The 18,299-nt window shown below is 51.2% G+C and overlaps 37 non-coding genes across 37 annotated transcripts; 7 read left to right on the plus strand and 30 right to left on the minus strand.

Moving 5' to 3' along the window:
• Positions 1-709: 709 nt before the first annotated feature.
• On the minus strand, positions 710-783 carry Trnai-aau (transfer RNA isoleucine (anticodon AAU)). The gene has a single exon. It is a non-coding gene; the product is annotated as a tRNA-Ile (tRNA).
• A 257-nt stretch (positions 784-1,040) lies between these two features.
• Trnae-uuc (transfer RNA glutamic acid (anticodon UUC)) lies at positions 1,041-1,112 on the minus strand. Its single transcript has one exon. It is a non-coding gene; the product is annotated as a tRNA-Glu (tRNA).
• A 437-nt stretch (positions 1,113-1,549) lies between these two features.
• On the minus strand, positions 1,550-1,622 carry Trnam-cau (transfer RNA methionine (anticodon CAU)). Its single transcript has one exon. It is a non-coding gene; the product is annotated as a tRNA-Met (tRNA).
• Positions 1,623-1,915: 293 nt separating this feature from the next.
• On the minus strand, positions 1,916-1,986 carry Trnag-gcc (transfer RNA glycine (anticodon GCC)). Its single transcript has one exon. It is a non-coding gene; the product is annotated as a tRNA-Gly (tRNA).
• A 323-nt stretch (positions 1,987-2,309) lies between these two features.
• Trnag-ucc (transfer RNA glycine (anticodon UCC)) lies at positions 2,310-2,381 on the plus strand. The gene has a single exon. It is a non-coding gene; the product is annotated as a tRNA-Gly (tRNA).
• A 738-nt stretch (positions 2,382-3,119) lies between these two features.
• Positions 3,120-3,193, minus strand: Trnai-aau (transfer RNA isoleucine (anticodon AAU)). The gene has a single exon. It is a non-coding gene; the product is annotated as a tRNA-Ile (tRNA).
• Positions 3,194-3,450: 257 nt separating this feature from the next.
• Positions 3,451-3,522, minus strand: Trnae-uuc (transfer RNA glutamic acid (anticodon UUC)). Its single transcript has one exon. It is a non-coding gene; the product is annotated as a tRNA-Glu (tRNA).
• Positions 3,523-3,959: 437 nt separating this feature from the next.
• Positions 3,960-4,032, minus strand: Trnam-cau (transfer RNA methionine (anticodon CAU)). The gene has a single exon. It is a non-coding gene; the product is annotated as a tRNA-Met (tRNA).
• Positions 4,033-4,325: 293 nt separating this feature from the next.
• Positions 4,326-4,396, minus strand: Trnag-gcc (transfer RNA glycine (anticodon GCC)). Its single transcript has one exon. It is a non-coding gene; the product is annotated as a tRNA-Gly (tRNA).
• A 323-nt stretch (positions 4,397-4,719) lies between these two features.
• On the plus strand, positions 4,720-4,791 carry Trnag-ucc (transfer RNA glycine (anticodon UCC)). The gene has a single exon. It is a non-coding gene; the product is annotated as a tRNA-Gly (tRNA).
• Positions 4,792-5,529: 738 nt separating this feature from the next.
• Trnai-aau (transfer RNA isoleucine (anticodon AAU)) lies at positions 5,530-5,603 on the minus strand. The gene has a single exon. It is a non-coding gene; the product is annotated as a tRNA-Ile (tRNA).
• Positions 5,604-5,860: 257 nt separating this feature from the next.
• Trnae-uuc (transfer RNA glutamic acid (anticodon UUC)) lies at positions 5,861-5,932 on the minus strand. Its single transcript has one exon. It is a non-coding gene; the product is annotated as a tRNA-Glu (tRNA).
• Positions 5,933-6,369: 437 nt separating this feature from the next.
• On the minus strand, positions 6,370-6,442 carry Trnam-cau (transfer RNA methionine (anticodon CAU)). The gene has a single exon. It is a non-coding gene; the product is annotated as a tRNA-Met (tRNA).
• Positions 6,443-6,735: 293 nt separating this feature from the next.
• Trnag-gcc (transfer RNA glycine (anticodon GCC)) lies at positions 6,736-6,806 on the minus strand. Its single transcript has one exon. It is a non-coding gene; the product is annotated as a tRNA-Gly (tRNA).
• Positions 6,807-7,129: 323 nt separating this feature from the next.
• Trnag-ucc (transfer RNA glycine (anticodon UCC)) lies at positions 7,130-7,201 on the plus strand. Its single transcript has one exon. It is a non-coding gene; the product is annotated as a tRNA-Gly (tRNA).
• A 738-nt stretch (positions 7,202-7,939) lies between these two features.
• On the minus strand, positions 7,940-8,013 carry Trnai-aau (transfer RNA isoleucine (anticodon AAU)). Its single transcript has one exon. It is a non-coding gene; the product is annotated as a tRNA-Ile (tRNA).
• A 257-nt stretch (positions 8,014-8,270) lies between these two features.
• Positions 8,271-8,342, minus strand: Trnae-uuc (transfer RNA glutamic acid (anticodon UUC)). The gene has a single exon. It is a non-coding gene; the product is annotated as a tRNA-Glu (tRNA).
• A 437-nt stretch (positions 8,343-8,779) lies between these two features.
• Trnam-cau (transfer RNA methionine (anticodon CAU)) lies at positions 8,780-8,852 on the minus strand. Its single transcript has one exon. It is a non-coding gene; the product is annotated as a tRNA-Met (tRNA).
• Positions 8,853-9,145: 293 nt separating this feature from the next.
• Positions 9,146-9,216, minus strand: Trnag-gcc (transfer RNA glycine (anticodon GCC)). The gene has a single exon. It is a non-coding gene; the product is annotated as a tRNA-Gly (tRNA).
• A 323-nt stretch (positions 9,217-9,539) lies between these two features.
• Positions 9,540-9,611, plus strand: Trnag-ucc (transfer RNA glycine (anticodon UCC)). The gene has a single exon. It is a non-coding gene; the product is annotated as a tRNA-Gly (tRNA).
• A 738-nt stretch (positions 9,612-10,349) lies between these two features.
• Trnai-aau (transfer RNA isoleucine (anticodon AAU)) lies at positions 10,350-10,423 on the minus strand. The gene has a single exon. It is a non-coding gene; the product is annotated as a tRNA-Ile (tRNA).
• A 257-nt stretch (positions 10,424-10,680) lies between these two features.
• Positions 10,681-10,752, minus strand: Trnae-uuc (transfer RNA glutamic acid (anticodon UUC)). The gene has a single exon. It is a non-coding gene; the product is annotated as a tRNA-Glu (tRNA).
• A 437-nt stretch (positions 10,753-11,189) lies between these two features.
• On the minus strand, positions 11,190-11,262 carry Trnam-cau (transfer RNA methionine (anticodon CAU)). The gene has a single exon. It is a non-coding gene; the product is annotated as a tRNA-Met (tRNA).
• Positions 11,263-11,555: 293 nt separating this feature from the next.
• On the minus strand, positions 11,556-11,626 carry Trnag-gcc (transfer RNA glycine (anticodon GCC)). Its single transcript has one exon. It is a non-coding gene; the product is annotated as a tRNA-Gly (tRNA).
• Positions 11,627-11,949: 323 nt separating this feature from the next.
• Positions 11,950-12,021, plus strand: Trnag-ucc (transfer RNA glycine (anticodon UCC)). The gene has a single exon. It is a non-coding gene; the product is annotated as a tRNA-Gly (tRNA).
• Positions 12,022-12,759: 738 nt separating this feature from the next.
• Positions 12,760-12,833, minus strand: Trnai-aau (transfer RNA isoleucine (anticodon AAU)). Its single transcript has one exon. It is a non-coding gene; the product is annotated as a tRNA-Ile (tRNA).
• Positions 12,834-13,090: 257 nt separating this feature from the next.
• On the minus strand, positions 13,091-13,162 carry Trnae-uuc (transfer RNA glutamic acid (anticodon UUC)). Its single transcript has one exon. It is a non-coding gene; the product is annotated as a tRNA-Glu (tRNA).
• A 437-nt stretch (positions 13,163-13,599) lies between these two features.
• On the minus strand, positions 13,600-13,672 carry Trnam-cau (transfer RNA methionine (anticodon CAU)). The gene has a single exon. It is a non-coding gene; the product is annotated as a tRNA-Met (tRNA).
• Positions 13,673-13,965: 293 nt separating this feature from the next.
• Positions 13,966-14,036, minus strand: Trnag-gcc (transfer RNA glycine (anticodon GCC)). The gene has a single exon. It is a non-coding gene; the product is annotated as a tRNA-Gly (tRNA).
• A 323-nt stretch (positions 14,037-14,359) lies between these two features.
• Positions 14,360-14,431, plus strand: Trnag-ucc (transfer RNA glycine (anticodon UCC)). Its single transcript has one exon. It is a non-coding gene; the product is annotated as a tRNA-Gly (tRNA).
• Positions 14,432-15,169: 738 nt separating this feature from the next.
• On the minus strand, positions 15,170-15,243 carry Trnai-aau (transfer RNA isoleucine (anticodon AAU)). The gene has a single exon. It is a non-coding gene; the product is annotated as a tRNA-Ile (tRNA).
• A 257-nt stretch (positions 15,244-15,500) lies between these two features.
• On the minus strand, positions 15,501-15,572 carry Trnae-uuc (transfer RNA glutamic acid (anticodon UUC)). The gene has a single exon. It is a non-coding gene; the product is annotated as a tRNA-Glu (tRNA).
• Positions 15,573-16,009: 437 nt separating this feature from the next.
• Trnam-cau (transfer RNA methionine (anticodon CAU)) lies at positions 16,010-16,082 on the minus strand. Its single transcript has one exon. It is a non-coding gene; the product is annotated as a tRNA-Met (tRNA).
• A 293-nt stretch (positions 16,083-16,375) lies between these two features.
• On the minus strand, positions 16,376-16,446 carry Trnag-gcc (transfer RNA glycine (anticodon GCC)). Its single transcript has one exon. It is a non-coding gene; the product is annotated as a tRNA-Gly (tRNA).
• Positions 16,447-16,769: 323 nt separating this feature from the next.
• On the plus strand, positions 16,770-16,841 carry Trnag-ucc (transfer RNA glycine (anticodon UCC)). The gene has a single exon. It is a non-coding gene; the product is annotated as a tRNA-Gly (tRNA).
• A 739-nt stretch (positions 16,842-17,580) lies between these two features.
• Positions 17,581-17,654, minus strand: Trnai-aau (transfer RNA isoleucine (anticodon AAU)). The gene has a single exon. It is a non-coding gene; the product is annotated as a tRNA-Ile (tRNA).
• Positions 17,655-17,911: 257 nt separating this feature from the next.
• Positions 17,912-17,983, minus strand: Trnae-uuc (transfer RNA glutamic acid (anticodon UUC)). Its single transcript has one exon. It is a non-coding gene; the product is annotated as a tRNA-Glu (tRNA).
• Between the last annotated feature and the right edge of the window lie 316 nt (positions 17,984-18,299).

The raw sequence follows: 18,299 nt of genomic DNA on the forward strand, positions 1-18,299 counted from the left end.
TTTGCCACGCGTCCTTAAATTAATGTTTCTTTCCCCATCTTACTCGCTGCAGGCCACCCTATAGCGTGTGCGTCGATTCCCCTTGAGTCTCGACTTGTCTCGACTTTGCTCAGCTGACGCGAGAGCTGACGCTCTCCAATCGGCCTATATCAAAAGGACAAGCACGCGAAACGACTGAGAGAGGTATGGCGAGGCGGGCACAACATTACTTATGCCTCAAGTAAATACCTGCTGCCTGTTATCATGTATTGTCTGATTTTACATGTTCTGTCGGACAAATTCAGTTTTATTACTAGTACATTTTTTTTTCTTTGTTGCAAATTTTACAACACGCTCCTTCATTTCACTGTGGCCGCACGGCGCGACTTGGCATACCGAGAGGCAAAACGTGGCGCCAGTGCCCTTGACCGAATAGCGCTGCAGCTCCGAAACCGAAGAGGAAAGAGAAATACGAATTGAAACTGTCGACAGTGTCCTATATTCGCAGGCGGTCACCCGCCCAAGCACTGACAACGCCCAACGTCGCGCAGTTGTGGTGATCGGACGAGAAACTGTGTGTTGAGCGTGCTGTGACCAGTGAAATGTTTTAGCGCGTCCCGACAAGTCGCGTTCGGGTCCCCTATCAGCTGCCACACAATGTGACGATTTCTTTGTCACCATACTTCCGCGGGGAAATCGGCGTTGCCTTTTTGAAATAGTAAAATCGTAGTGGCCCGTGGGGGGATCGAACCCACGACCTTCGCGTTATTAGCACGACGCTCTAACCAACTGAGCTAACGGGCCTCGGTGCAGACATTCTCCCATTGCTTCGCGGGAATTGGTCTGCGTATTGCCATGTAACATTTCTATGGCAGCAATCCAACAGTGGACCAGCGTCTCTTCTCCCTCTATGCCGCTGCTCGTAGTAATTTCGTTGCGTGCCCGTTTCTCTCGACTGTTGTCAGCTGACGTTTACCAACCAGTAGCTATAATGCGAGGAGGACGTGAAACAGCATTTCGCACGGTCAAAACTTGTCGTCATTTGTTCCGAAAAAATTCCATTCCGGTACCGGGAATCGAACCCGGGCCTCCTGGGTGAAAGCCAGGTATCCTAGCCACTAGACCACACCGGACGTGCACATTCTTCTCCGGGTTTATACCCCCTCCACTCGCATTCCGTCACGCACTTTCCCTGTTTGCGAGCATCTTCTCACGTATGGCAAAAGTCACAGTCCATTGCTTTTGGCCTCGTTGTTGCAGCGGTAGGAGGAAAAGCAAAGCTGTAAGTAGTAATATTTATTTACTTATTTCGCAAGTAAAGACCTGCTGCCTGTCATTATATAGCAGGTCATACATTGTGTGACTTTACATGTTATATCATACGAAATTCAGTTTTATTACTAGTACTTTTTTTCTTGAAAATTTTACAAAAGAACTGCAACTAGTAATAACGGGAAGTAAACATTTTCACGCTGAGTCGTTGAAGCCTTGTCGATAACAAACTACTAAGTGTTTCGCTCCTTCGCAACCCCAGAGCCGTCGACTTAGCTGTGAACGATAGTAAATTAAATGCCCCGGGTGAGGATCGAACTCACGACCTTAAGATTATGAGACTTACGCGCTGCCTACTGCGCTACCGAGGCAGGCGATCGCCACACCTTCTGGAATCTTGCTAAGTACCGAATACCAGTGGTACAGAGTCTGCACTCCGTGGCTCATTTTTTCTGTTGCTACACGTGCATTCCCGGCGCGGCAGGCAACTTGCGATGCTAGGCCGACGCCAGTATGTACAATAGCACGCAAGAGTCCAAACGAGCAGTCGTGCGCGCTGCATGATTGCTTCTTTCCACACGGAATCCCGCGGTTCATTCTCATGGCTCACGCAGTTCGAGTGCGAAAGACACGCAGCACCACTATCGGAGAAAAAACAAAACGATGCATCGGCCGGGAATCGAACCCGGGCCGCCCGCGTGGCAGGCGAGCATTCTACCACTGAACCACCGATGCTCAGCTAGTTCACAGCTTCCTGGTGCTTTCCGCGGCAGACGTCTGTGGGGAAAGTGGGACTGCCGTCCAGCGCCGTCGCATCCTCTCGAGAGAATGCTACAGACGCTGAATCCTGCACCGCACTGCTTAAAAATGATCGTCTGAGTACTCTTGCGGAGTACGCACGCGACGACTCTTGCCAAAGGACGCGAAATGTGCCTAGAGACGCTGCCTGGATGGGCTCGCCTACCCCGTAACGCGCCTACAGCTACGACCACCTTCGGCCGCCGCCGACAGGCGGGAAGCAGACACAGCGCGGCTCGCGAGGCGTGGAAGGAAACCGTGCGGTGGTGGTGTAATGGTCAGCATAGTTGCCTTCCAAGCAGTTGATCCGGGTTCGATTCCCGGCCACCGCAGCAGGCTTTTACTTTTGCGTATGAGTACTTTTGCCACGCGTCCTTAAATTAATGTTTCTTTCCCCATCTTACTCGCTGCAGGCCACCCTATAGCGTGTGCGTCGATTCCCCTTGAGTCTCGACTTGTCTCGACTTTGCTCAGCTGACGCGAGAGCTGACGCTCTCCAATCGGCCTATATCAAAAGGACAAGCACGCGAAACGACTGAGAGAGGTATGGCGAGGCGGGCACAACATTACTTATGCCTCAAGTAAATACCTGCTGCCTGTTATCATGTATTGTCTGATTTTACATGTTCTGTCGGACAAATTCAGTTTTATTACTAGTACATTTTTTTTTCTTTGTTGCAAATTTTACAACACGCTCCTTCATTTCACTGTGGCCGCACGGCGCGACTTGGCATACCGAGAGGCAAAACGTGGCGCCAGTGCCCTTGACCGAATAGCGCTGCAGCTCCGAAACCGAAGAGGAAAGAGAAATACGAATTGAAACTGTCGACAGTGTCCTATATTCGCAGGCGGTCACCCGCCCAAGCACTGACAACGCCCAACGTCGCGCAGTTGTGGTGATCGGACGAGAAACTGTGTGTTGAGCGTGCTGTGACCAGTGAAATGTTTTAGCGCGTCCCGACAAGTCGCGTTCGGGTCCCCTATCAGCTGCCACACAATGTGACGATTTCTTTGTCACCATACTTCCGCGGGGAAATCGGCGTTGCCTTTTTGAAATAGTAAAATCGTAGTGGCCCGTGGGGGGATCGAACCCACGACCTTCGCGTTATTAGCACGACGCTCTAACCAACTGAGCTAACGGGCCTCGGTGCAGACATTCTCCCATTGCTTCGCGGGAATTGGTCTGCGTATTGCCATGTAACATTTCTATGGCAGCAATCCAACAGTGGACCAGCGTCTCTTCTCCCTCTATGCCGCTGCTCGTAGTAATTTCGTTGCGTGCCCGTTTCTCTCGACTGTTGTCAGCTGACGTTTACCAACCAGTAGCTATAATGCGAGGAGGACGTGAAACAGCATTTCGCACGGTCAAAACTTGTCGTCATTTGTTCCGAAAAAATTCCATTCCGGTACCGGGAATCGAACCCGGGCCTCCTGGGTGAAAGCCAGGTATCCTAGCCACTAGACCACACCGGACGTGCACATTCTTCTCCGGGTTTATACCCCCTCCACTCGCATTCCGTCACGCACTTTCCCTGTTTGCGAGCATCTTCTCACGTATGGCAAAAGTCACAGTCCATTGCTTTTGGCCTCGTTGTTGCAGCGGTAGGAGGAAAAGCAAAGCTGTAAGTAGTAATATTTATTTACTTATTTCGCAAGTAAAGACCTGCTGCCTGTCATTATATAGCAGGTCATACATTGTGTGACTTTACATGTTATATCATACGAAATTCAGTTTTATTACTAGTACTTTTTTTCTTGAAAATTTTACAAAAGAACTGCAACTAGTAATAACGGGAAGTAAACATTTTCACGCTGAGTCGTTGAAGCCTTGTCGATAACAAACTACTAAGTGTTTCGCTCCTTCGCAACCCCAGAGCCGTCGACTTAGCTGTGAACGATAGTAAATTAAATGCCCCGGGTGAGGATCGAACTCACGACCTTAAGATTATGAGACTTACGCGCTGCCTACTGCGCTACCGAGGCAGGCGATCGCCACACCTTCTGGAATCTTGCTAAGTACCGAATACCAGTGGTACAGAGTCTGCACTCCGTGGCTCATTTTTTCTGTTGCTACACGTGCATTCCCGGCGCGGCAGGCAACTTGCGATGCTAGGCCGACGCCAGTATGTACAATAGCACGCAAGAGTCCAAACGAGCAGTCGTGCGCGCTGCATGATTGCTTCTTTCCACACGGAATCCCGCGGTTCATTCTCATGGCTCACGCAGTTCGAGTGCGAAAGACACGCAGCACCACTATCGGAGAAAAAACAAAACGATGCATCGGCCGGGAATCGAACCCGGGCCGCCCGCGTGGCAGGCGAGCATTCTACCACTGAACCACCGATGCTCAGCTAGTTCACAGCTTCCTGGTGCTTTCCGCGGCAGACGTCTGTGGGGAAAATGGGACTGCCGTCCAGCGCCGTCGCATCCTCTCGAGAGAATGCTACAGACGCTGAATCCTGCACCGCACTGCTTAAAAATGATCGTCTGAGTACTCTTGCGGAGTACGCACGCGACGACTCTTGCCAAAGGACGCGAAATGTGCCTAGAGACGCTGCCTGGATGGGCTCGCCTACCCCGTAACGCGCCTACAGCTACGACCACCTTCGGCCGCCGCCGACAGGCGGGAAGCAGACACAGCGCGGCTCGCGAGGCGTGGAAGGAAACCGTGCGGTGGTGGTGTAATGGTCAGCATAGTTGCCTTCCAAGCAGTTGATCCGGGTTCGATTCCCGGCCACCGCAGCAGGCTTTTACTTTTGCGTATGAGTACTTTTGCCACGCGTCCTTAAATTAATGTTTCTTTCCCCATCTTACTCGCTGCAGGCCACCCTATAGCGTGTGCGTCGATTCCCCTTGAGTCTCGACTTGTCTCGACTTTGCTCAGCTGACGCGAGAGCTGACGCTCTCCAATCGGCCTATATCAAAAGGACAAGCACGCGAAACGACTGAGAGAGGTATGGCGAGGCGGGCACAACATTACTTATGCCTCAAGTAAATACCTGCTGCCTGTTATCATGTATTGTCTGATTTTACATGTTCTGTCGGACAAATTCAGTTTTATTACTAGTACATTTTTTTTTCTTTGTTGCAAATTTTACAACACGCTCCTTCATTTCACTGTGGCCGCACGGCGCGACTTGGCATACCGAGAGGCAAAACGTGGCGCCAGTGCCCTTGACCGAATAGCGCTGCAGCTCCGAAACCGAAGAGGAAAGAGAAATACGAATTGAAACTGTCGACAGTGTCCTATATTCGCAGGCGGTCACCCGCCCAAGCACTGACAACGCCCAACGTCGCGCAGTTGTGGTGATCGGACGAGAAACTGTGTGTTGAGCGTGCTGTGACCAGTGAAATGTTTTAGCGCGTCCCGACAAGTCGCGTTCGGGTCCCCTATCAGCTGCCACACAATGTGACGATTTCTTTGTCACCATACTTCCGCGGGGAAATCGGCGTTGCCTTTTTGAAATAGTAAAATCGTAGTGGCCCGTGGGGGGATCGAACCCACGACCTTCGCGTTATTAGCACGACGCTCTAACCAACTGAGCTAACGGGCCTCGGTGCAGACATTCTCCCATTGCTTCGCGGGAATTGGTCTGCGTATTGCCATGTAACATTTCTATGGCAGCAATCCAACAGTGGACCAGCGTCTCTTCTCCCTCTATGCCGCTGCTCGTAGTAATTTCGTTGCGTGCCCGTTTCTCTCGACTGTTGTCAGCTGACGTTTACCAACCAGTAGCTATAATGCGAGGAGGACGTGAAACAGCATTTCGCACGGTCAAAACTTGTCGTCATTTGTTCCGAAAAAATTCCATTCCGGTACCGGGAATCGAACCCGGGCCTCCTGGGTGAAAGCCAGGTATCCTAGCCACTAGACCACACCGGACGTGCACATTCTTCTCCGGGTTTATACCCCCTCCACTCGCATTCCGTCACGCACTTTCCCTGTTTGCGAGCATCTTCTCACGTATGGCAAAAGTCACAGTCCATTGCTTTTGGCCTCGTTGTTGCAGCGGTAGGAGGAAAAGCAAAGCTGTAAGTAGTAATATTTATTTACTTATTTCGCAAGTAAAGACCTGCTGCCTGTCATTATATAGCAGGTCATACATTGTGTGACTTTACATGTTATATCATACGAAATTCAGTTTTATTACTAGTACTTTTTTTCTTGAAAATTTTACAAAAGAACTGCAACTAGTAATAACGGGAAGTAAACATTTTCACGCTGAGTCGTTGAAGCCTTGTCGATAACAAACTACTAAGTGTTTCGCTCCTTCGCAACCCCAGAGCCGTCGACTTAGCTGTGAACGATAGTAAATTAAATGCCCCGGGTGAGGATCGAACTCACGACCTTAAGATTATGAGACTTACGCGCTGCCTACTGCGCTACCGAGGCAGGCGATCGCCACACCTTCTGGAATCTTGCTAAGTACCGAATACCAGTGGTACAGAGTCTGCACTCCGTGGCTCATTTTTTCTGTTGCTACACGTGCATTCCCGGCGCGGCAGGCAACTTGCGATGCTAGGCCGACGCCAGTATGTACAATAGCACGCAAGAGTCCAAACGAGCAGTCGTGCGCGCTGCATGATTGCTTCTTTCCACACGGAATCCCGCGGTTCATTCTCATGGCTCACGCAGTTCGAGTGCGAAAGACACGCAGCACCACTATCGGAGAAAAAACAAAACGATGCATCGGCCGGGAATCGAACCCGGGCCGCCCGCGTGGCAGGCGAGCATTCTACCACTGAACCACCGATGCTCAGCTAGTTCACAGCTTCCTGGTGCTTTCCGCGGCAGACGTCTGTGGGGAAAGTGGGACTGCCGTCCAGCGCCGTCGCATCCTCTCGAGAGAATGCTACAGACGCTGAATCCTGCACCGCACTGCTTAAAAATGATCGTCTGAGTACTCTTGCGGAGTACGCACGCGACGACTCTTGCCAAAGGACGCGAAATGTGCCTAGAGACGCTGCCTGGATGGGCTCGCCTACCCCGTAACGCGCCTACAGCTACGACCACCTTCGGCCGCCGCCGACAGGCGGGAAGCAGACACAGCGCGGCTCGCGAGGCGTGGAAGGAAACCGTGCGGTGGTGGTGTAATGGTCAGCATAGTTGCCTTCCAAGCAGTTGATCCGGGTTCGATTCCCGGCCACCGCAGCAGGCTTTTACTTTTGCGTATGAGTACTTTTGCCACGCGTCCTTAAATTAATGTTTCTTTCCCCATCTTACTCGCTGCAGGCCACCCTATAGCGTGTGCGTCGATTCCCCTTGAGTCTCGACTTGTCTCGACTTTGCTCAGCTGACGCGAGAGCTGACGCTCTCCAATCGGCCTATATCAAAAGGACAAGCACGCGAAACGACTGAGAGAGGTATGGCGAGGCGGGCACAACATTACTTATGCCTCAAGTAAATACCTGCTGCCTGTTATCATGTATTGTCTGATTTTACATGTTCTGTCGGACAAATTCAGTTTTATTACTAGTACATTTTTTTTTCTTTGTTGCAAATTTTACAACACGCTCCTTCATTTCACTGTGGCCGCACGGCGCGACTTGGCATACCGAGAGGCAAAACGTGGCGCCAGTGCCCTTGACCGAATAGCGCTGCAGCTCCGAAACCGAAGAGGAAAGAGAAATACGAATTGAAACTGTCGACAGTGTCCTATATTCGCAGGCGGTCACCCGCCCAAGCACTGACAACGCCCAACGTCGCGCAGTTGTGGTGATCGGACGAGAAACTGTGTGTTGAGCGTGCTGTGACCAGTGAAATGTTTTAGCGCGTCCCGACAAGTCGCGTTCGGGTCCCCTATCAGCTGCCACACAATGTGACGATTTCTTTGTCACCATACTTCCGCGGGGAAATCGGCGTTGCCTTTTTGAAATAGTAAAATCGTAGTGGCCCGTGGGGGGATCGAACCCACGACCTTCGCGTTATTAGCACGACGCTCTAACCAACTGAGCTAACGGGCCTCGGTGCAGACATTCTCCCATTGCTTCGCGGGAATTGGTCTGCGTATTGCCATGTAACATTTCTATGGCAGCAATCCAACAGTGGACCAGCGTCTCTTCTCCCTCTATGCCGCTGCTCGTAGTAATTTCGTTGCGTGCCCGTTTCTCTCGACTGTTGTCAGCTGACGTTTACCAACCAGTAGCTATAATGCGAGGAGGACGTGAAACAGCATTTCGCACGGTCAAAACTTGTCGTCATTTGTTCCGAAAAAATTCCATTCCGGTACCGGGAATCGAACCCGGGCCTCCTGGGTGAAAGCCAGGTATCCTAGCCACTAGACCACACCGGACGTGCACATTCTTCTCCGGGTTTATACCCCCTCCACTCGCATTCCGTCACGCACTTTCCCTGTTTGCGAGCATCTTCTCACGTATGGCAAAAGTCACAGTCCATTGCTTTTGGCCTCGTTGTTGCAGCGGTAGGAGGAAAAGCAAAGCTGTAAGTAGTAATATTTATTTACTTATTTCGCAAGTAAAGACCTGCTGCCTGTCATTATATAGCAGGTCATACATTGTGTGACTTTACATGTTATATCATACGAAATTCAGTTTTATTACTAGTACTTTTTTTCTTGAAAATTTTACAAAAGAACTGCAACTAGTAATAACGGGAAGTAAACATTTTCACGCTGAGTCGTTGAAGCCTTGTCGATAACAAACTACTAAGTGTTTCGCTCCTTCGCAACCCCAGAGCCGTCGACTTAGCTGTGAACGATAGTAAATTAAATGCCCCGGGTGAGGATCGAACTCACGACCTTAAGATTATGAGACTTACGCGCTGCCTACTGCGCTACCGAGGCAGGCGATCGCCACACCTTCTGGAATCTTGCTAAGTACCGAATACCAGTGGTACAGAGTCTGCACTCCGTGGCTCATTTTTTCTGTTGCTACACGTGCATTCCCGGCGCGGCAGGCAACTTGCGATGCTAGGCCGACGCCAGTATGTACAATAGCACGCAAGAGTCCAAACGAGCAGTCGTGCGCGCTGCATGATTGCTTCTTTCCACACGGAATCCCGCGGTTCATTCTCATGGCTCACGCAGTTCGAGTGCGAAAGACACGCAGCACCACTATCGGAGAAAAAACAAAACGATGCATCGGCCGGGAATCGAACCCGGGCCGCCCGCGTGGCAGGCGAGCATTCTACCACTGAACCACCGATGCTCAGCTAGTTCACAGCTTCCTGGTGCTTTCCGCGGCAGACGTCTGTGGGGAAAGTGGGACTGCCGTCCAGCGCCGTCGCATCCTCTCGAGAGAATGCTACAGACGCTGAATCCTGCACCGCACTGCTTAAAAATGATCGTCTGAGTACTCTTGCGGAGTACGCACGCGACGACTCTTGCCAAAGGACGCGAAATGTGCCTAGAGACGCTGCCTGGATGGGCTCGCCTACCCCGTAACGCGCCTACAGCTACGACCACCTTCGGCCGCCGCCGACAGGCGGGAAGCAGACACAGCGCGGCTCGCGAGGCGTGGAAGGAAACCGTGCGGTGGTGGTGTAATGGTCAGCATAGTTGCCTTCCAAGCAGTTGATCCGGGTTCGATTCCCGGCCACCGCAGCAGGCTTTTACTTTTGCGTATGAGTACTTTTGCCACGCGTCCTTAAATTAATGTTTCTTTCCCCATCTTACTCGCTGCAGGCCACCCTATAGCGTGTGCGTCGATTCCCCTTGAGTCTCGACTTGTCTCGACTTTGCTCAGCTGACGCGAGAGCTGACGCTCTCCAATCGGCCTATATCAAAAGGACAAGCACGCGAAACGACTGAGAGAGGTATGGCGAGGCGGGCACAACATTACTTATGCCTCAAGTAAATACCTGCTGCCTGTTATCATGTATTGTCTGATTTTACATGTTCTGTCGGACAAATTCAGTTTTATTACTAGTACATTTTTTTTTCTTTGTTGCAAATTTTACAACACGCTCCTTCATTTCACTGTGGCCGCACGGCGCGACTTGGCATACCGAGAGGCAAAACGTGGCGCCAGTGCCCTTGACCGAATAGCGCTGCAGCTCCGAAACCGAAGAGGAAAGAGAAATACGAATTGAAACTGTCGACAGTGTCCTATATTCGCAGGCGGTCACCCGCCCAAGCACTGACAACGCCCAACGTCGCGCAGTTGTGGTGATCGGACGAGAAACTGTGTGTTGAGCGTGCTGTGACCAGTGAAATGTTTTAGCGCGTCCCGACAAGTCGCGTTCGGGTCCCCTATCAGCTGCCACACAATGTGACGATTTCTTTGTCACCATACTTCCGCGGGGAAATCGGCGTTGCCTTTTTGAAATAGTAAAATCGTAGTGGCCCGTGGGGGGATCGAACCCACGACCTTCGCGTTATTAGCACGACGCTCTAACCAACTGAGCTAACGGGCCTCGGTGCAGACATTCTCCCATTGCTTCGCGGGAATTGGTCTGCGTATTGCCATGTAACATTTCTATGGCAGCAATCCAACAGTGGACCAGCGTCTCTTCTCCCTCTATGCCGCTGCTCGTAGTAATTTCGTTGCGTGCCCGTTTCTCTCGACTGTTGTCAGCTGACGTTTACCAACCAGTAGCTATAATGCGAGGAGGACGTGAAACAGCATTTCGCACGGTCAAAACTTGTCGTCATTTGTTCCGAAAAAATTCCATTCCGGTACCGGGAATCGAACCCGGGCCTCCTGGGTGAAAGCCAGGTATCCTAGCCACTAGACCACACCGGACGTGCACATTCTTCTCCGGGTTTATACCCCCTCCACTCGCATTCCGTCACGCACTTTCCCTGTTTGCGAGCATCTTCTCACGTATGGCAAAAGTCACAGTCCATTGCTTTTGGCCTCGTTGTTGCAGCGGTAGGAGGAAAAGCAAAGCTGTAAGTAGTAATATTTATTTACTTATTTCGCAAGTAAAGACCTGCTGCCTGTCATTATATAGCAGGTCATACATTGTGTGACTTTACATGTTATATCATACGAAATTCAGTTTTATTACTAGTACTTTTTTTCTTGAAAATTTTACAAAAGAACTGCAACTAGTAATAACGGGAAGTAAACATTTTCACGCTGAGTCGTTGAAGCCTTGTCGATAACAAACTACTAAGTGTTTCGCTCCTTCGCAACCCCAGAGCCGTCGACTTAGCTGTGAACGATAGTAAATTAAATGCCCCGGGTGAGGATCGAACTCACGACCTTAAGATTATGAGACTTACGCGCTGCCTACTGCGCTACCGAGGCAGGCGATCGCCACACCTTCTGGAATCTTGCTAAGTACCGAATACCAGTGGTACAGAGTCTGCACTCCGTGGCTCATTTTTTCTGTTGCTACACGTGCATTCCCGGCGCGGCAGGCAACTTGCGATGCTAGGCCGACGCCAGTATGTACAATAGCACGCAAGAGTCCAAACGAGCAGTCGTGCGCGCTGCATGATTGCTTCTTTCCACACGGAATCCCGCGGTTCATTCTCATGGCTCACGCAGTTCGAGTGCGAAAGACACGCAGCACCACTATCGGAGAAAAAACAAAACGATGCATCGGCCGGGAATCGAACCCGGGCCGCCCGCGTGGCAGGCGAGCATTCTACCACTGAACCACCGATGCTCAGCTAGTTCACAGCTTCCTGGTGCTTTCCGCGGCAGACGTCTGTGGGGAAAGTGGGACTGCCGTCCAGCGCCGTCGCATCCTCTCGAGAGAATGCTACAGACGCTGAATCCTGCACCGCACTGCTTAAAAATGATCGTCTGAGTACTCTTGCGGAGTACGCACGCGACGACTCTTGCCAAAGGACGCGAAATGTGCCTAGAGACGCTGCCTGGATGGGCTCGCCTACCCCGTAACGCGCCTACAGCTACGACCACCTTCGGCCGCCGCCGACAGGCGGGAAGCAGACACAGCGCGGCTCGCGAGGCGTGGAAGGAAACCGTGCGGTGGTGGTGTAATGGTCAGCATAGTTGCCTTCCAAGCAGTTGATCCGGGTTCGATTCCCGGCCACCGCAGCAGGCTTTTACTTTTGCGTATGAGTACTTTTGCCACGCGTCCTTAAATTAATGTTTCTTTCCCCATCTTACTCGCTGCAGGCCACCCTATAGCGTGTGCGTCGATTCCCCTTGAGTCTCGACTTGTCTCGACTTTGCTCAGCTGACGCGAGAGCTGACGCTCTCCAATCGGCCTATATCAAAAGGACAAGCACGCGAAACGACTGAGAGAGGTATGGCGAGGCGGGCACAACATTACTTATGCCTCAAGTAAATACCTGCTGCCTGTTATCATGTATTGTCTGATTTTACATGTTCTGTCGGACAAATTCAGTTTTATTACTAGTACATTTTTTTTTCTTTGTTGCAAATTTTACAACACGCTCCTTCATTTCACTGTGGCCGCACGGCGCGACTTGGCATACCGAGAGGCAAAACGTGGCGCCAGTGCCCTTGACCGAATAGCGCTGCAGCTCCGAAACCGAAGAGGAAAGAGAAATACGAATTGAAACTGTCGACAGTGTCCTATATTCGCAGGCGGTCACCCGCCCAAGCACTGACAACGCCCAACGTCGCGCAGTTGTGGTGATCGGACGAGAAACTGTGTGTTGAGCGTGCTGTGACCAGTGAAATGTTTTAGCGCGTCCCGACAAGTCGCGTTCGGGTCCCCTATCAGCTGCCACACAATGTGACGATTTCTTTGTCACCATACTTCCGCGGGGAAATCGGCGTTGCCTTTTTGAAATAGTAAAATCGTAGTGGCCCGTGGGGGGATCGAACCCACGACCTTCGCGTTATTAGCACGACGCTCTAACCAACTGAGCTAACGGGCCTCGGTGCAGACATTCTCCCATTGCTTCGCGGGAATTGGTCTGCGTATTGCCATGTAACATTTCTATGGCAGCAATCCAACAGTGGACCAGCGTCTCTTCTCCCTCTATGCCGCTGCTCGTAGTAATTTCGTTGCGTGCCCGTTTCTCTCGACTGTTGTCAGCTGACGTTTACCAACCAGTAGCTATAATGCGAGGAGGACGTGAAACAGCATTTCGCACGGTCAAAACTTGTCGTCATTTGTTCCGAAAAAATTCCATTCCGGTACCGGGAATCGAACCCGGGCCTCCTGGGTGAAAGCCAGGTATCCTAGCCACTAGACCACACCGGACGTGCACATTCTTCTCCGGGTTTATACCCCCTCCACTCGCATTCCGTCACGCACTTTCCCTGTTTGCGAGCATCTTCTCACGTATGGCAAAAGTCACAGTCCATTGCTTTTGGCCTCGTTGTTGCAGCGGTAGGAGGAAAAGCAAAGCTGTAAGTAGTAATATTTATTTACTTATTTCGCAAGTAAAGACCTGCTGCCTGTCATTATATAGCAGGTCATACATTGTGTGACTTTACATGTTATATCATACGAAATTCAGTTTTATTACTAGTACTTTTTTTCTTGAAAATTTTACAAAAGAACTGCAACTAGTAATAACGGGAAGTAAACATTTTCACGCTGAGTCGTTGAAGCCTTGTCGATAACAAACTACTAAGTGTTTCGCTCCTTCGCAACCCCAGAGCCGTCGACTTAGCTGTGAACGATAGTAAATTAAATGCCCCGGGTGAGGATCGAACTCACGACCTTAAGATTATGAGACTTACGCGCTGCCTACTGCGCTACCGAGGCAGGCGATCGCCACACCTTCTGGAATCTTGCTAAGTACCGAATACCAGTGGTACAGAGTCTGCACTCCGTGGCTCATTTTTTCTGTTGCTACACGTGCATTCCCGGCGCGGCAGGCAACTTGCGATGCTAGGCCGACGCCAGTATGTACAATAGCACGCAAGAGTCCAAACGAGCAGTCGTGCGCGCTGCATGATTGCTTCTTTCCACACGGAATCCCGCGGTTCATTCTCATGGCTCACGCAGTTCGAGTGCGAAAGACACGCAGCACCACTATCGGAGAAAAAACAAAACGATGCATCGGCCGGGAATCGAACCCGGGCCGCCCGCGTGGCAGGCGAGCATTCTACCACTGAACCACCGATGCTCAGCTAGTTCACAGCTTCCTGGTGCTTTCCGCGGCAGACGTCTGTGGGGAAAGTGGGACTGCCGTCCAGCGCCGTCGCATCCTCTCGAGAGAATGCTACAGACGCTGAATCCTGCACCGCACTGCTTAAAAATGATCGTCTGAGTACTCTTGCGGAGTACGCACGCGACGACTCTTGCCAAAGGACGCGAAATGTGCCTAGAGACGCTGCCTGGATGGGCTCGCCTACCCCGTAACGCGCCTACAGCTACGACCACCTTCGGCCGCCGCCGACAGGCGGGAAGCAGACACAGCGCGGCTCGCGAGGCGTGGAAGGAAACCGTGCGGTGGTGGTGTAATGGTCAGCATAGTTGCCTTCCAAGCAGTTGATCCGGGTTCGATTCCCGGCCACCGCAGCAGGCTTTTACTTTTGCGTATGAGTACTTTTGCCACGCGTCCTTAAATTAATGTTTCTTTCCCCATCTTACTCGCTGCAGGCCACCCTATAGCGTGTGCGTCGATTCCCCTTGAGTCTCGACTTGTCTCGACTTTGCTCAGCTGACGCGAGAGCTGACGCTCTCCAATCGGCCTATATCAAAAGGACAAGCACGCGAAACGACTGAGAGAGGTATGGCGAGGCGGGCACAACATTACTTATGCCTCAAGTAAATACCTGCTGCCTGTTATCATGTATTGTCTGATTTTACATGTTCTGTCGGACAAATTCAGTTTTATTACTAGTACATTTTTTTTTCTTTGTTGCAAATTTTACAACACGCTCCTTCATTTCACTGTGGCCGCACGGCGCGACTTGGCATACCGAGAGGCAAAACGTGGCGCCAGTGCCCTTGACCGAATAGCGCTGCAGCTCCGAAACCGAAGAGGAAAGAGAAATACGAATTGAAACTGTCGACAGTGTCCTATATTCGCAGGCGGTCACCCGCCCAAGCACTGACAACGCCCAACGTCGCGCAGTTGTGGTGATCGGACGAGAAACTGTGTGTTGAGCGTGCTGTGACCAGTGAAATGTTTTAGCGCGTCCCGACAAGTCGCGTTCGGGTCCCCTATCAGCTGCCACACAATGTGACGATTTCTTTGTCACCATACTTCCGCGGGGAAATCGGCGTTGCCTTTTTGAAATAGTAAAATCGTAGTGGCCCGTGGGGGGATCGAACCCACGACCTTCGCGTTATTAGCACGACGCTCTAACCAACTGAGCTAACGGGCCTCGGTGCAGACATTCTCCCATTGCTTCGCGGGAATTGGTCTGCGTATTGCCATGTAACATTTCTATGGCAGCAATCCAACAGTGGACCAGCGTCTCTTCTCCCTCTATGCCGCTGCTCGTAGTAATTTCGTTGCGTGCCCGTTTCTCTCGACTGTTGTCAGCTGACGTTTACCAACCAGTAGCTATAATGCGAGGAGGACGTGAAACAGCATTTCGCACGGTCAAAACTTGTCGTCATTTGTTCCGAAAAAATTCCATTCCGGTACCGGGAATCGAACCCGGGCCTCCTGGGTGAAAGCCAGGTATCCTAGCCACTAGACCACACCGGACGTGCACATTCTTCTCCGGGTTTATACCCCCTCCACTCGCATTCCGTCACGCACTTTCCCTGTTTGCGAGCATCTTCTCACGTATGGCAAAAGTCACAGTCCATTGCTTTTGGCCTCGTTGTTGCAGCGGTAGGAGGAAAAGCAAAGCTGTAAGTAGTAATATTTATTTACTTATTTCGCAAGTAAAGACCTGCTGCCTGTCATTATATAGCAGGTCATACATTGTGTGACTTTACATGTTATATCATACGAAATTCAGTTTTATTACTAGTACTTTTTTTCTTGAAAATTTTACAAAAGAACTGCAACTAGTAATAACGGGAAGTAAACATTTTCACGCTGAGTCGTTGAAGCCTTGTCGATAACAAACTACTAAGTGTTTCGCTCCTTCGCAACCCCAGAGCCGTCGACTTAGCTGTGAACGATAGTAAATTAAATGCCCCGGGTGAGGATCGAACTCACGACCTTAAGATTATGAGACTTACGCGCTGCCTACTGCGCTACCGAGGCAGGCGATCGCCACACCTTCTGGAATCTTGCTAAGTACCGAATACCAGTGGTACAGAGTCTGCACTCCGTGGCTCATTTTTTCTGTTGCTACACGTGCATTCCAGGCGCGGCAGGCAACTTGCGATGCTAGGCCGACGCCAGTATGTACAATAGCACGCAAGAGTCCAAACGAGCAGTCGTGCGCGCTGCATGATTGCTTCTTTCCACACGGAATCCCGCGGTTCATTCTCATGGCTCACGCAGTTCGAGTGCGAAAGACACGCAGCACCACTATCGGAGAAAAAACAAAACGATGCATCGGCCGGGAATCGAACCCGGGCCGCCCGCGTGGCAGGCGAGCATTCTACCACTGAACCACCGATGCTCAGCTAGTTCACAGCTTCCTGGTGCTTTCCGCGGCAGACGTCTGTGGGGAAAGTGGGACTGCCGTCCAGCGCCGTCGCATCCTCTCGAGAGAATGCTACAGACGCTGAATCCTGCACCGCACTGCTTAAAAATGATCGTCTGAGTACTCTTGCGGAGTACGCACGCGACGACTCTTGCCAAAGGACGCGAAATGTGCCTAGAGACGCTGCCTGGATGGGCTCGCCTACCCCGTAACGCGCCTACAGCTACGACCACCTTCGGCCGCCGCCGACAGGCGGGAAGCAGACACAGCGCGGCTCGCGAGGCGTGGAAGGAAACCGTGCGGTGGTGGTGTAATGGTCAGCATAGTTGCCTTCCAAGCAGTTGATCCGGGTTCGATTCCCGGCCACCGCAGCAGGCTTTTACTTTTGCGTATGAGTACTTTTGCCACGCGTCCTTAAATTAATGTTTCTTTCCCCATCTTACTCGCTGCAGGCCACCCTATAGCGTGTGCGTCGATTCCCCTTGAGTCTCGACTTGTCTCGACTTTGCTCAGCTGACGCGAGAGCTGACGCTCTCCAATCGGCCTATATCAAAAGGACAAGCACGCGAAACGACTGAGAGAGGTATGGCGAGGCGGGCACAACATTACTTATGCCTCAAGTAAATACCTGCTGCCTGTTATCATGTATTGTCTGATTTTACATGTTCTGTCGGACAAATTCAGTTTTATTACTAGTACATTTTTTTTTTCTTTGTTGCAAATTTTACAACACGCTCCTTCATTTCACTGTGGCCGCACGGCGCGACTTGGCATACCGAGAGGCAAAACGTGGCGCCAGTGCCCTTGACCGAATAGCGCTGCAGCTCCGAAACCGAAGAGGAAAGAGAAATACGAATTGAAACTGTCGACAGTGTCCTATATTCGCAGGCGGTCACCCGCCCAAGCACTGACAACGCCCAACGTCGCGCAGTTGTGGTGATCGGACGAGAAACTGTGTGTTGAGCGTGCTGTGACCAGTGAAATGTTTTAGCGCGTCCCGACAAGTCGCGTTCGGGTCCCCTATCAGCTGCCACACAATGTGACGATTTCTTTGTCACCATACTTCCGCGGGGAAATCGGCGTTGCCTTTTTGAAATAGTAAAATCGTAGTGGCCCGTGGGGGGATCGAACCCACGACCTTCGCGTTATTAGCACGACGCTCTAACCAACTGAGCTAACGGGCCTCGGTGCAGACATTCTCCCATTGCTTCGCGGGAATTGGTCTGCGTATTGCCATGTAACATTTCTATGGCAGCAATCCAACAGTGGACCAGCGTCTCTTCTCCCTCTATGCCGCTGCTCGTAGTAATTTCGTTGCGTGCCCGTTTCTCTCGACTGTTGTCAGCTGACGTTTACCAACCAGTAGCTATAATGCGAGGAGGACGTGAAACAGCATTTCGCACGGTCAAAACTTGTCGTCATTTGTTCCGAAAAAATTCCATTCCGGTACCGGGAATCGAACCCGGGCCTCCTGGGTGAAAGCCAGGTATCCTAGCCACTAGACCACACCGGACGTGCACATTCTTCTCCGGGTTTATACCCCCTCCACTCGCATTCCGTCACGCACTTTCCCTGTTTGCGAGCATCTTCTCACGTATGGCAAAAGTCACAGTCCATTGCTTTTGGCCTCGTTGTTGCAGCGGTAGGAGGAAAAGCAAAGCTGTAAGTAGTAATATTTATTTACTTATTTCGCAAGTAAAGACCTGCTGCCTGTCATTATATAGCAGGTCATACATTGTGTGACTTTACATGTTATATCATACGAAATTCAGTTTTATTACTAGTACTTTTTTTCTTGAAAATTTTACAAAAGAACTGCAACTAGTAAT

Source organism: Schistocerca cancellata, unplaced genomic scaffold (assembly GCF_023864275.1).
Source record: "Schistocerca cancellata isolate TAMUIC-IGC-003103 unplaced genomic scaffold, iqSchCanc2.1 HiC_scaffold_318, whole genome shotgun sequence".
Lineage (NCBI taxonomy): Eukaryota > Metazoa > Arthropoda > Insecta > Orthoptera > Acrididae > Schistocerca > Schistocerca cancellata.